The sequence below is a fragment of the Triticum dicoccoides genome, chromosome 2A, assembly GCF_002162155.2.
Source record: "Triticum dicoccoides isolate Atlit2015 ecotype Zavitan chromosome 2A, WEW_v2.0, whole genome shotgun sequence".
Classification (NCBI taxonomy): Eukaryota; Viridiplantae; Streptophyta; class Magnoliopsida; order Poales; family Poaceae; genus Triticum; species Triticum dicoccoides.
In genome coordinates, this window is record NC_041382.1 from 453,027,593 (window position 1) to 453,042,641 (window position 15,049).

The window sequence follows — 15,049 nt, forward strand, 5'->3', positions numbered from 1 at the left end:
CTAAGTTGTAAAAATCCTACCGAGTGAAGAGCAATCCTCTCACTCGGAGGCTTAGCTGCAGCCTCGTGCTCGCCTAAGTTATAAAAATCCTACCGAGTGAAGAGCAACCCTCTCACTCGGGGGCTTAGCTGCAGTCCAAGCACTCACCTAAGTTGTAAAAACCCTACCGAGTGAAGAGCAATCCTCTCACTCGGAGGCTTAGCTGCAGCCTCGTGCTCGCCTAAGTTATAAAAATCCTACCGAGTGAAGAGCAACCCTCTCACTCGGGGGCTTAGCTGCAGTCCAAGCACTCGCCTAAGTTGTAAAAATCCTGCCGAGTGAAGAGCAACCCTCTCACTCGGAGGCTTAGCTGCAGTCCAAGCACTCGCCTAAGTTATAAAAATTCCACCGAGTGAAGAGCAACCCTCTCACTCGGGGGCTTAGCTGCAGCCATGTGCTCGCCTAAGTTATAAAAATCCTACCGAGTGGTAAGCCTGACTTCCACTCGGAGGTTTAGCCGCGGCCCAGTGCTCGCCTAAGTGGACCGCAGGATAAGTCGATTGCAATAAAGGCGCCTTGCTTTGAACCTGCAAAAGACATTTCGAGCCGAAGGCAATCGTATTCAAGCACCAAATTCAAGTTTGAATCGGCATCTAAAGGAACCGAAAGTGCTCAGGCATCAAGCCCGTTAAGGTTTGTCGGTTACAATTCCACTCGGCATACCGAGGCAAATTTAAAAGTATCGAGCCAGAAGAAGTTTTTTACCCCTCCTGTGGAGGGCTGGAAGGTGCAACGAATTCATCAAGGTCAATTCCGTCGGCGATCCGAGTGGCAGCTGCAAGGAAAGTTTCCATAAAGGATCTGAAGTCGTGCTTCTTGGTATTGGCCACCCGAAGGGCCGCCAGCTTCTCTTCTCGCGCATCTTTGCAGTGGACTCGGGCCAGACACAGAGCGACATCTGCACCACACCGAGCCGAGGACTTCTTCCACTCCTGCACTCGACCAGGGATTGTGTTTAAGCGGGCCATCAGCGACTCAAGGTCATTCTGAAGTGTCTCCTCAGGCCAGAGCATCGAGTCGATGCGAGATGTGGCGGCTTTCAGCCTTGTGAGATAGTCCACGACAGCTGCAACACGAGACTCCAGTCGGAAAACATCCATGGCAACTTCGTCGTTCACCGGAGAATTGACGGGGTCGAGGTTTGGCTCCAGTCGGCTGGTTTCTTCTTCAAAGTTTTGACAAAATTCTGCAAGAATGATCACTAAGTCAAGGGGATAGTCCAAGGGAAAAAGCCACAATTGGAAATATTTGCCAAACATGGAGGTTTACCTTCAAGCATAAGAAACAGCTTCTTGGCAAGGCCACTCAGGAAGGCCTCCAGTTCAGTGTTCTTCTCAGTCAATTTGTTGACTTGGTCGGTCAGGGCAGCTTTATCAGTTTTCAGTCAACTGACCTCCTTGTTGGCAATCCCAAGAGCAGCTTTCAGATTGGTATTGTCTTGTTCGAGCTTGGTGACTGAAGCTAACTTCTCGTCAGCAAGCTTGATCTTCTCAGCTAGCTCAAGGTCTTTCTTCTGCTGGGCCTCCCTTACCTTACCTGCAAGTTACAGCAAGATCAGATTTTGAAATAAGCAAGGGGAAAAGCAGTCGTCAGGGTCTCACCAAACATACCTTCAGTCTCCTCCTTTGCCTTTGTCAGCTTCTCCTGAACCAGCTTCAAGCTCAGCTCGACTTGAGTATGTTTTTGTTCCAGCTCCGAGTAGCGAGCCACAAGATCACAGGAGTTCTGCGAAGAACAAATCGACTAAATGTCAAATATAATTCACTTCCGGGTGAAAAAGGGAAAAACACACGTTTCTAAGACTACAGCCAAATACAAGTATTCGACCGTAGTCTCGGGGACTACACCCAGTGGGTGCACTCAGCGTGCCCCCACTAATCCCGATGAGGACAAAGTCGACCAGTCGACCTCAAAAAAAAAAGAAAAAAAAAGAGCATTCTCTAAGACTGTGATCAACTGCAAGCAGTCGACCACAGTCTCGGGGACTACACCCAGTGGGTGCACTCAGCGTGCCCCCACCGGTTTGTGAAATCCAGTCGACCAGTCGACTGACAGAAAAATTGACATCATAAAGCCTAAGGCCGACTGCCAGCAGTCGACCTTAGCCTTGGGGACTACACCCAGTGGGTGCACTCAGCGTGCCCCCACCGGTTTACGAAATCCAGTCGACCAGTCGACTGGCAGAAAGATTGACATCATAAAGCCTAAGGCCGACTGCCAGCAGTCGACCTTAGCCTTGGGGACTACACCCAGCGGGTGCACTCAGCGTGCCCCCGCTAACACGGAGTTTATTCGACACACCCACTGGGTGACTACTATAAATTCCGGAAAAGAAAAGTTTTCGGTAGCATATCCAACAGAACAAACAGTGGTCGACTGACCTGGACATTGCTTTGGAGGGCAGAACTGGCGTCATAAGCTGCCTGGCTCGCATCCCGGATGGTCTTCAGCTGCTCCATCATGAGTCCCGCCTGGCGTATCGCTTCCTTCGCTGCGCCAGCTTGGTCCTCAGGGACGTGGTGCGTCGTGAAGAGGGAGGGCTGCTGAGCACTCGTCAGTGGATTTGCGAAGGACACCGTGTGTCGAGTGGTGTTCTCTCCCTCCACAGTCAGAATCTCAGGCGCCGTCACATCCTGAGGCACCTTACTGGCGGATGCTTTCCGACTCCTCCTGCGCGTCAGTGGTTCTTCATCCTCGTCGTCGTCAGGGAGATTGATAACAGTGTTGGGTGGAGCTGCGGAGAAGAATCAGGATCAGAGATCGCGAGTCAGTCGACTAAGAACGGTGTTAAGAATACAGTACCTGGGTTCGAAGTTGCTGCATCCTCCATCTCGTGGTCGTCAGCCTGAGCTGAGGTTTCAGAAGTAGCAGCACTGCAACTCCAAAGGATCAGTCGACTAACTTCAGCGTGACCAGAGATAAAGTTCACACAAAATGAGAAGACTCAAACGACACAATTACCCTGATATGGTGGGGATGGACACCTTCATCTTCGGCAGGAGCTTGGTCGGCTTTGGCGGAGCCCCCCTAGGCTGCTTCGGCGCCTTTTCAGTCGGCGCTGGAGAAGTGGTCCTAGGGCGCTTGGTCAACTGCGTCGCAACCCCCTTGCCACGTTCAGTCGAAGGGTCGTGGACGAGCTTCGACCGCCTTTCCGAGCGCGGTGGCACGACCTCCTCCTCTTCCTCCTCATCTTCGGCGTCATCATCGTCGCCGTCGTCATCATCATCGTCGTCGTCGTCCCCTGCAACGTCCGAGTCCCATTCCTCCTCGTCCTGGCTCTCGCCCCCACTCGCCTCACCCTCCTCAGTCGGAGTTTGTGCCCCATTGGGCATCGAGTACAGCTCGGTGAGGGCCTAGCAGATATCAAGACAATGATCAGTCGACCAGTCGGCAGAGTAGACAGAGATGAATGCGACAAGAATGCAGTGGAGAGCAGGGCAAGTGTACCTTATTTGGATCGCTGTTGTGGTCGAGTGGAGGAATTCTCCTGGCTCCGCGTGGGTTGTCCTTGTTTCCGGTGACGGCTACCATCCATCTCTCCAGAGTGACATCGTCGACTGCTTCTGGATGGACTCTAGTCTCGTCTTCGGTCCCACAGTACAACCACATGCAGTGGCTCCGGAACTGGAGAGGCTGGGTGCGACGCCTGAGGAAAACCTCCAGGAGGTCCATGCCCGTCACTCCCTCCCGAACCAACTGCACCACGCGCTCCATCAACATCTTCACGTCAGCTTTCTCCTCCGGAATCAGCTTCAGAGGGGAAGGCTTGCTCACTCGGTCCATGGTGAACGGAGGGAGTCCACTCGACTGCCCTGGCATCGACTGGACCTGGCAGTAGAACCAAGTCGACTGCCAGCCTCTGACGGACTCGGGAAAGGTCATGGGCGGGAAGGTGCTCTTATTCCTCACTTGAATCCCCAAGCCTCCGCACATTTGGACGACTCGGGTTCTCTCATCACCTGGGCTCGCCTTCTTCACGGACTGAGATCGACACGTGAATATGTGTTTGAACAAACCCCAGTGCGGTCGACAGCCCAAGAAACCCTCACACATGGATACGAACGCGGCAAGATAGGCAATGGAGTTTGGGGTAAAGTGGTGGAGCTGCGCTCCGAAGAAGTTCAAAAAGCCACGAAAGAAAACACTCGGCGGCAAGGAAAACCCGCGATCCACATGGGTGGCCAAAAGCACACACTCACCCTCTTCTGGCTGAGGCTGCCACTCCTTCCCCGGAAGCCTCGCAGCTCCGTGAGGGATCAAGCCCTCATTGGCCATGTCGAGAATGTCATTCTCAGTGATGGTCGACTGGATCCAGTCTCCTTGGACCCAGCCTTTCGGCAGGCGGGATCTGGACGAGGATCCTCCGCGGCTGGTGGATCTCCCCTTCGCCTTCTCCGATGCCGACGCCTTCTTTGCATGCTCCAGCGCCGCCGTCTTCTCCTTGGCCATGGTCGCCGACGAGATGCGCGAAGGGAAGTGGTGCGGGGACGAGAGCGAGCGCGCTGAGCAGGGAGGAAGGAAGCAGAGAGAGGGGGAGAATGCTAAGGCGCAGCACAGAAATCCTCGCCGGGCACATTTATAAGGTCCCTTCCGAGTGGATGACAGGTGGACCCGGTCGATCTAATCATATCTGGAACAGTTATGCAGACGGGATACGTGGCGAAAAAGGCGGCGCGGAGATCGAGGCGTCTATGCCCCGTCCCATCCGAACGCCGCGGTCCGCCCCGCTTCACGCGCGCCCCCAAATTTCGCATCCCGCGGAATCCGCGAGCAACAAATCAGTCTGTCAGGCGCGGTGTTTCCGGCGATCCGTCACTCGGAGATCGTCGAAGCCTGAAAGATCACTCGACGCAAAAACAGAATGGATCAAGTCGACTGAAGGCAAGTTGTTTCCTGTCGACGAAGGGATTCTTTGGTCCAGAACAGCGCACAACCGGAGCGCAAAGGTTAATCGGAAACGACATCAACTCCTTCTTCACTCGAAGCCTCAATCCATTCGGGGGCTAATGATGGGGTTATGTACCTAGGGTAGGGTCATGGACCTGATCCAAGTAACTTACCCCAAGACATCCTTAGAAGAGGTCGCCTTCCAGTCGACCAATGAAGATTCACTCGACTGGCCTGAAGGACTCGACCACGAAGACTCACTCGACCACCAGGAGGTCAAGAGGCACTCTGCTCTGCAACGGCCTGTAATCAAGTAGACTTTATGATAGTAAAGGCCTTTATGTGGGGCGTTACCAGTAACGCCCCAGACTTAACTCACCTTAAACCCTCTCCTACGTGGGCTGGCTGGGGTTCTGGCGCACTCTATATAAGCCACCCCCCTCCACAGGCAGAGGGGTTCGGCACCTTGTAATTCATACACTCATAATCCACTCGACCGCCTCCGGGCTCCGAGACGTAGGGCTGTTACTTCTTCCGAGAAGGGCCTGAACTCGTACATCCTTTGTGCTTACAACCTCTCCATAGCTAGGATCTTTCCTCTCCATACCTACCCCCCACTCTACTGTCAGGCTTAGAACCACGACAGGCGGCTAAGCGGCCGCCAAAGCTGCAAATAGCCACACATTTTAAAATTGCGTCAGTGGCACATCGAAGAGGAACACGCTGGATCACAAGTTTATTGCAGACGGTCCAAAGCCCAAGCGAGGACCTCAATACCCAGCCACCTAATGTGGCGGACGCACGGAGGGGACACCTAGATTTCCGCAAAGAGGTCGGGAAATTGGTGTTGCACCACTGACCACCAATTGTCTCGCGGAAGCAACTCGAAAGGAATTGAGCGTGCACGCTGTCGGATGTGGGGTTCCGGCAAACCCTTAAGGTTCAAACACTGGGGTGCGCGCGAAATCTTTCCCTCCCACCGATCTACGCCCTAGCTCGCTAAGATCTCGCGGACGAACTCAATGAACTCGCAACACAGAAAGACACAAGATTTATACTGGTTCGGGTCACCATTGTGGTGTAATACCCTACTTCAAGTTGGCAATGGTTAACCGTTACCCGCATCCCCGTGGGTAATTACTCTATTAGGGGACGGGGATGGGCCAGCTTTAATGCCCACAGGGAAGTTGGTGGGTTAAATACCTTACCCAGCGCACAAGACGGGGATGGGGATGGGATAGCATTACCCGTGCCCATTACCCCTCTTATCCGTGAAGAGCTTACATGTGAGCTCTGAAAATAGTAGACCCCATGTAATTCCCTCCTTTACCCACCCAGATTTCTTCCCATCACACCCCTTTGGCCAAAAACCCTACGAAAACCATAACCTAGCGACAACATATTATTTATTGTACTAAAATGCTATTTTTTCTACCGAAATGCTATCTAAGGTTGTTGTTGATTGAGTGCATGGGTTTCCCCATGGGGATAAAAAATGACGGGGACGGGGATGGGAATGTTTTGATCCCCGCGGATGGGTATGGGTATGGGGACGGGCATAGGAAGGCTATTGCGGGGACGAGGATGGGAGTCCAATACCCGCATGGGTAATCCCCATTGCCAGCCTGTCCCTACTCCAGTGTGGTGGTGGTGGATTTCTTCTTGGGCCGATGATGAACAATACAAGGGGAAGGACAACCTCCTGAGGTTGAGGTGTTCTTGTGCTTGGCTAACTTGTGTGGTTGAGAGTGATCTCCATCCTTCTCTGGTGGCTAGCTCTACTTATATATGCCCTGGTCCTCTTTTCCAAATCTTGAGCGGGAAGGGAGCCAACAACGGCGGGCTAATTTGAAGGGGGACAACTAGTACAAGCCACCCTGACAAAAGTGGTCTTCGTCTGCGAAAAGCTCTGGTGGTGACTCCGTCTTGGGCTCCACGATGACCTCCCTCTTGCCATCCTTCTGGTCATGGTCTTGTTGCACCAAAATGGCAATCTTTGCCTGATACCTCGGTACTCCTCGCATGCGCTGGCCTCCTTAGCACCAAAATAACATGGCTAAAGAAAGTTATCCCTACAAAATCATATAGTCTGGCTATGCTCTATCTTCACCACACAGAATATGTAAATCATGCACAACCCCGATGACAAGCCAAGCAATTGTTTCATACTTTTGGTGTTCTCTAACTTTTTCAATCTTCACGCAATACATGAGCGTGAGCCATGGACATAGCACTTATAGGTGGAATAGAATGATGGTTGTGGAGAAGACAAAAAGGGAGAAGATGGTCTCACATCAACTAGGCGTATCAACGGGCTATGGAGATGCCCATCAATAGATATCAATGTGAGTCAGTAGGGATTGCCATGCAAAAGATGCACTAGAGCTATAAGTATATGAAAGCTCAAAAAGAAACTAAGTGGGTGTGCATCCAACTTGCTTGCTCATGAAGACCCAGGGCATTTTGAGGAAGCCCATCATTGGAATATACAAGCCAAGTTCTATAATGAAAATTTCCCACTAGTATATGAAAGTGATAACATAGGAGACTCTCTATCATGAATATCATGGTGCTACTTTGAAGCACAAGTGTGGTAAAAGGATAGTAACATTGCCCCTTCTCTCTTTTTCTCTCATTTTTTTTATTTGGGCCTTTTCTCTTCTTTTTTTATGGCCTCTTTTTCTTTCTATTTTTTTTATTTTTCGTCCGGAGTCTCATCCCGACTTGTGGGGGAATCATAGTCTCCATCATCCTTTCCTCACTGGGACAATGCTCTAATAATGATGATCATCACACTTTTATTTTTCTTACAACTCAACAATTACAACTCGATACTTAGAACAAAATATGACTCTATATGAATGCCTCTGGCGGTGTACCGGGATATGCAATGACTCATGAGTGACATGTATGAAATAATTATGAATGGTGGCTTTGCCACAAATACGATGTCGACTACATGATCATGCTAAGCAATATGACAATGATGGAGTGTGTCATAATAAACGGAACGATCGAAAGTTGCATGGCAATATATCTCAGAATGGCTATGAAAATGCCATAATAGGTAGGTATGGTGGCTGTTTTGAGGAAGGTATATGGTGGGTGTATGATACCGGCGAAAGGTGCACGATATTAGAGAGGCTAGCAATGATGGAAGGGTGAGAGTGCGTATAATCCATGGACTCAACATTAGTCATAAAGAACTCATATACTTATTGCAAAAATCTACAAGTTATCAAAGCAAAGTATTACGTGCATGCTCCTAGGGGGGTAGATTGGTAGAAAAAGACCATCGCTCGTCCCCGACCGCCACCCATAAGGAAGACAATCAAAAAATAAATCATGCTCCGACTTCATCACATAACGGTTCACCATACGTGCATGCTATGAGAATCACAAACTTTAACACAAGTATTCTTCAAATTCACAACTACTCAACTAGCACAACTTTAATATCGTCATCTTCATATCTCAAAACAATTATCAAGTATCAAACTTCTCATAGTATTCAACACACTCATAAGATTTTTATTATTATTAATCTTGTATACCAAGTATATTAGGATTTTAAGCAAATTACCATGCTATTTAAGACTCTCAAAATAATCTAAGTGAAGCATGAGAGATCAATAGTTTCTATAAAACAAATCCACCACCGTGCTCTAAAAGATATAAGTGAAGTACTAGAGCAAAACTACATAACTCAAAAGATATAAGGGAAGCACATAGAGTATTCTAACAAATTCCAAATCATGTATGGCTCTCTCAAAAGGTGTGTACATCAAGGATGATTGTGGTAAACTAAAAAGTAAAGACTCAAATCATACAAGACGCTCCAAGCGAAACACATATCACCTGGCGAATAAAAATATAGCTCCAAGTAAAGTTACCGATAGAAGTAGACGAAAGAGGGGATGCATTCCGGGGCATCCCCAAGCTTTGGCTTTTAGGTGTCCTTAGATTATTTTGGGGGTGCCATGGGCATCCCCAAGTTTAGGCTCTTGCCACTTCTTGTTCCATAATCCATTAAATCTTTACCCAAAACTTGAAAACTTCACAACACAAAATTTAAAGTAGAAAATCTCGTGAGCTCCGTTAGCGAAAGAAAACAAAAGACCACTTCAAGGTACTGTAATGAACTCATTATTTATTTATATTGGTGTTATACCTACTGTATTACAACTTCTCTATGGTTTATAAACTATTTTACTAGCCATAGATTCATCGAAATAAGCAAACAACATACAAAAAACAGAATCTGTCAAAAACAGAACATTCTGTAGTAATCTGTAGCTAGCATAAGATCTGGAACCCCAAAAATTCTAAAATAAATTTCTGGACATGATTAATTTATCTATTAATCATCTGCAAAAAGAATTAACTAAATAGCGCTTTCCAAATATAAATTTCAGTAGTTCTCGTGAGCGCTAAAGTTTCTGTTTTTTACAGCAAGTGTAACAAGACTTTCCCCAAGTCTTCCCAATGGTTCTACTTGGCACAAACACTAATTAAACACAAAAAACACAACCAAAACAGAGGCTAGATAAATTATTTATTACTAAACAGGAGTAAAAAGTAAGGAATAAAAAAAATTGGGTTGCCTCCCAACAAGCGCTATCGTTTAACACCCCTAGCTAGGCATAACAAGCAAGGATAGATCTAGGTATTGCCATCTTTGGTAGGCAATCCATAAGTGGCTCTCATAATAGATTCATAAGATAATTTAATTTTCTTTCTAGGAAAGTGTTCCATGCCTTTCCTTAATGGAAATTGTAATCTAATATTTCCTTCCTTCATATCAATAATTGCACCAATCGTTCTAAGGAAAGGTCTACCAAGAATAATAGGACATGAAGGATTGTAATCTATATCAAGAACAATAAAATCTACGGGCACATAATTCTTATTTGCAACAATAAGAACATCATTAATTCTTACCATAGGTTTCTTAACAGTGGAATCGGCAAGGTGCAAGTTTAAAGAGCAATCATCAAAATCACGGAAACCTAACAAATCACACAGAGTCTTTGGAATCGTGGAAACACTAGCACCCAAATCACATAAAGCATAGCATTCATGATCTTTAATTTTAATTTTAATAGTTGTTTCCCACTCATCATAAAGTTTTCTAGGGATAGAAACTTCCAATTCAAGTTTTTCTTCATAAGATTGCATCAAGGCATCAACGATATGTTTAGTAAACGCTTTATTTTGACTGTAAGCATGAGGAGAATTTAGCACGGATTGCAACAAGGAAATACAATTAATCAAAGACCAATTTTCATAGTTAAATTCCTTAAAATTCATAATAGTGGGTTTAGCAACATCTAGGGTTTTAATTTCTTCAATCCCACTTTTATCAATTTTAGCATCAAGATCAAAAAATTCCATATTCTTGGAACGCCTTCTAGGTAAAGGTAGATCATATTCAGTCCTGATAGAGGCAAAGGTGTCCCGATGTTTCGATGATATGGTGGCTATCATTTTCTGTGGGAGTCAACCTTGACGATCCGACTACGAACGTGCGAGACGTCGCGCCTTAGCAATCACTAAACCAACTTCCGAGGGTTATTGACCACGCCGGAGCACGATCAACCTGACCACGAGGGTCTGTTTCCTGCAAGCAAACGAAGAACAAGCAAGAAACTAAGATTTCAATATGGATATTGCGAATATAAGATGAAAGCTTTATTGATCAAGGTGGGGTTCTGTGACGCCTTGGTCTGGTCGTTGAACACAAATGAAGTACGCGAAGTTGCAGCTATGGCGAACTTTTAATCTAAACAAAACTCAAAGTCTAAACGATGCCCTCAGGGCTGTATATATGGAGGAGAGAGGGGAATTTCGTGGCCCTTGGTGGAGGGGTCCGAAACCAACCCTAACTCTTGTTTCCCCACACATACGGACTCTAAAAACAGCCTATACTTAAGTACTTCGAAAATACATGGGCCTGGCCCAATAATAAGGTGACGCAGCACCTAAAATAGCCTCTGGACGAAATTTATGAAGTGGCATCTTGTATATTTCGTCCCATGCTTCATGCACTCATTATGGTGGCTTCGAAGTCCTGGAATCATCACTTGTAACTCCGTTCTTGTTCCCCTTGCGCATGCCATCATCTCCATGCTTGAACTTGCTCCAAGGTTCATCTTTCTTGTCCAAGCTAGGCCATTCATTTGTAAGCAAAACAAATGTATCCAATTTAGGCAGCATCATATTCTCATGAACATTAGAATCGTTACCAAGAAACGAAAGTACCTGATAATTCAATTGGCGTGCGCCAGCTCTAGTAATCGGTCTAGTATGTATAGCAGCAGGGGCTGTGGGTGTAACAATGGTATTAATGTCCTCATCATCCTCCCCTTCTTGAAATGAAGTCGTCCTCGACGAAAGTTCATCGTCCTCACCCAAATAAGGCTTCAAATCTGCAATGTTAAAAGTGGGACTAACCCCAAATTCTGCAGGCAGCTCAAGTTTATATGCATTATCATTTATTTTCTCTAACACCTTAAAGGACCATCAGCACGTGGCATTAGCTTTGATTTGCGCAAATTAGGAAATCTATCCTTACGCAAATGTAACCAAACAAGATCTCCAGGTGCAAACACAATATTTTTTCTACCCTTATCTCCAGCAAGTTTATATTTAGCATTCATACACTCAATGTTTTCCTTAGTTAACTCATGCATTTTTAAAATCAATTCAACACGTTCTTTAGCATCAAAATTAACCTTCTCCGAAGATGGAAGAGGCAACAAATCAATAGGTGCACGAGGTAGGAAACCATACACAATTTTAAAAGGGCACATCTTAGTAGTAGAATGCAACGAACGATTATAAGCAAATTCAATATGAGGCAAGCATTCTTCCCACATTTTCTTGTTATTCTTCAGAACAGCCCTAAGCATAGTAGACAATGTTCTATTGACTACTTCAGTTTGTCCATCAGTTTGGGGGTGACAAGTAGTACTAAAAAGCAGCTTAGTCCCCAACTTAGCCCATAAACATCTCCAAAAGTGGCTAAGAAATTTAGTATCACGATCTGAAACTATAGTATTTGGCACACTATGCAAGCGAATAATTTCACGAAAGAACAAATCAGCAACATTAACAGCATCATCGCTTTTATGACATGGTATAAAGTGTGCCATTTTCGAGAACTTATCCACGACAACAAATATGCTATCCCCCCCCCCTTCTTTGTTCGAGGTAAACCTAAAACAAAGTCCATAGATATATCCTCCCAAGGAACACTAGGTATAGGCAAAGGCATATATAAACCATGAGGATTGAGTCGTGACTTAGCTTTTTGACATGTAGTGCAGCGAGCAACAAAACGCTCAACATCCCGTCTCATCTTTGGCCAAAAGAAATGTGTAGCACGTATATCCTTTGTCTTCTTGACGCCAAAGTGTCCCATTAATCCTCCTCCATGCGCCTCCTGCAACAACAAAAGATGAACGGAGCTACCTGGAATGCATAGCTTGTTAGCACGAAACACAAATCCATCGTTAAGAACGAACTTGTTCCAAGTTCTCCCTTCCTTATAATTCTGCAATACATCTTTAAATTCAACATCATGAACATATTGATCTTTGATGGTCTCCAAACCAAATATTTTAAAGTCAAGTTGTGCAAGCATAGTATAACGACGAGACAATGTATCAGCAATAACATTTTCTTTACCCTTCTTGTGTTTAATGACATAAGGGAAAGTCTCAATGAATTCAACCCATTTAGCATGTCTACGGTTCAGTTTTGCTTGACTTTTAATGTGTTTCAAAGATTCATGATCAGAATGTATAACAAATTCCTTGGGCCATAAATAATGTTGCCATGTTTCTAAGGTTCGAACAAGAGCATACAATTCTTTATCATAAGTAGAATAGTTCAGACTAGGCCCACTCAATTTTTCAGAAAAGTATGCAACAGGTTTGCCATCTTGTAATAACACACCTCCTAATCCAATTCCACTAGCATCACATTCAAGCTCAAAAGTCTTATTGAAATTAGGAAGTTGGAGTAGAGGAGCATGTGTGAACTTATCTTTCAATATCGTGAAGGCTTCTTCCTGTGCGGTACCCCAAACAAAAGGCACATCCTTCTTTGTAAGCTCGTTGAGAGGTGCAGCAATGGTGCTGAAATCTCTCACAAAACGCCTATAGAAACCAGCGAGGCTAAGGAAGCTCCTCACTTGTGTGACCGTTTTGGGCTGCGGCCAACTCTCAATAGCTTCAATCTTGGCTTTATCAACTTCAATTCCCTGTGGAGTAACAACATAGCCAAGAAAAGATACTCGGTCGGTGCAAAAGGTGCACTTTCCAAGGTTACCAAACAAATGTGCATCATGTAGAGAAATAAAAACAGCACGTAAATGTTCCAAATGTTCCTCCAAAGATTTGCTATAAATCAATATGTCATCAAAGTAAACTACCACAAATCGTCCAATGAAAGCACGTAAAACTTCGTTCATTAACCTCATGAAAGTACTAGGTGCATTAGTTAATCCAAAAGGCATGACTAACCACTCATATAATCCAAACTTAGTTTTAAATGCTGTTTTCCATTCATCTCCCAATTTCATACGAATTTGATGGTATCCACTATGCAAATCAACTTTGGAGAATATTGTAGAGCCACTCAATTCATCAAGCATATCATCTAGCCTAGGAATAGGATGACGATAACGAATAGTAATATTATTAATGCCTCTACAATCAACGCACATACGCGACGTACTATCCTTTTTCGGCACTAAAATGATAGGAACAGCACAAGGACTAAGGGATTCGCGTATATAACCTTTGTCGAGCAGTTCTTGTACTTGACGCATAATCTCCTTCGTCTCCTCTGGATTGGTACGGTATGGTGCACGGTTGGGTAATGATGCACCGGGAATTAAGTCAATTTGATGCTCAATCCCTCGAATAGGTGGTAATCCCGGTGGCACGTCTTGTGGAAAGACGTCAGCGAACTCCTACAAAATGTTAGTGACAGCAGGAGGCAAAGAGGAAGGCACGTCCTCAAATGAAAATAATGCCTCTTTGCACACAAAAGCATAGCAAACAGATTTGCTAAAATCTAGATCATCAATATCAGATTTGGTGGCAAGTAAACATGCACTTTTCAATTTAATTTCAGAAGCAACACTAGATTGTTTATTATTAGGCTGCATTTGTTGCTCAAATTCTTTTGCCACAATCTGATTTTCACTCTTATTTTTCTCCTGTTTTGCTTTATTAGCTCTATTAATATCATCTTTTAAAATGGAATCAGGAGTCATAGGAAGCAAAGTAATATTTTTATCCATATGAACAAGAGTATACTGATTGTTTCTACCATGGTGTACAAATTTTTTATCAAATTGCCATGGTCGACCAAGTAATAAGGAACATGCTTGCATAGGTACCACATCATAATCAACATAATCAGCATATGTAGAGATACTAAAATGCACACGAACAGTACGTGTTACCTTAACCTTGCCGCTGTTGTTGAACCATTGGATGTAGTAAGGATGTGGATGTGGTCTTATGGTGAGAGATAGCTTCTCCACCATCTCCATGCTAGCCAAGTTATTGCAACTCCCTCCATCTATGATCACGCGAACAGAACGTTCCTTCACAACTCCCTTTGTATGGAACAAATTATGCCTCTGATTTTGCTTAGCTTGTGTAACCTGCACACTCAAAACACGTTGAGCAACTAAACATTCATACCTGTCAGCATCTTCAGGAGCCATGTATTGCGTCTCATGATCAGAATCGTCTCCACCGTGTTCGTCACGTGTAATAAGAGCCAAAGTCTCCTCATCATAGTCACTAGCGGACTCATACCCACCATCCTCAGTAACAATCATCACACGCTTAGATGGACATTCTCTCGCATAATGACCTCCACCCTTGCAACGTCGACAAATAATATCATGTGTTTGCCCTGTTGATGCCATGGATGAAGAAGAGCTCTTTGCAGGCCCAGAAGGTGTGCTCTTGGTAGATAGTGGTGATTGTGCCTGCTTTATTGTATCACGGTTGAAGGTGGCAGCCGACGGAGGTGCCGGTGTAGCAGAACATGTGGAAGTAGATGATGCACGTGGTGTCCATGATGAAGGTCGACCTGC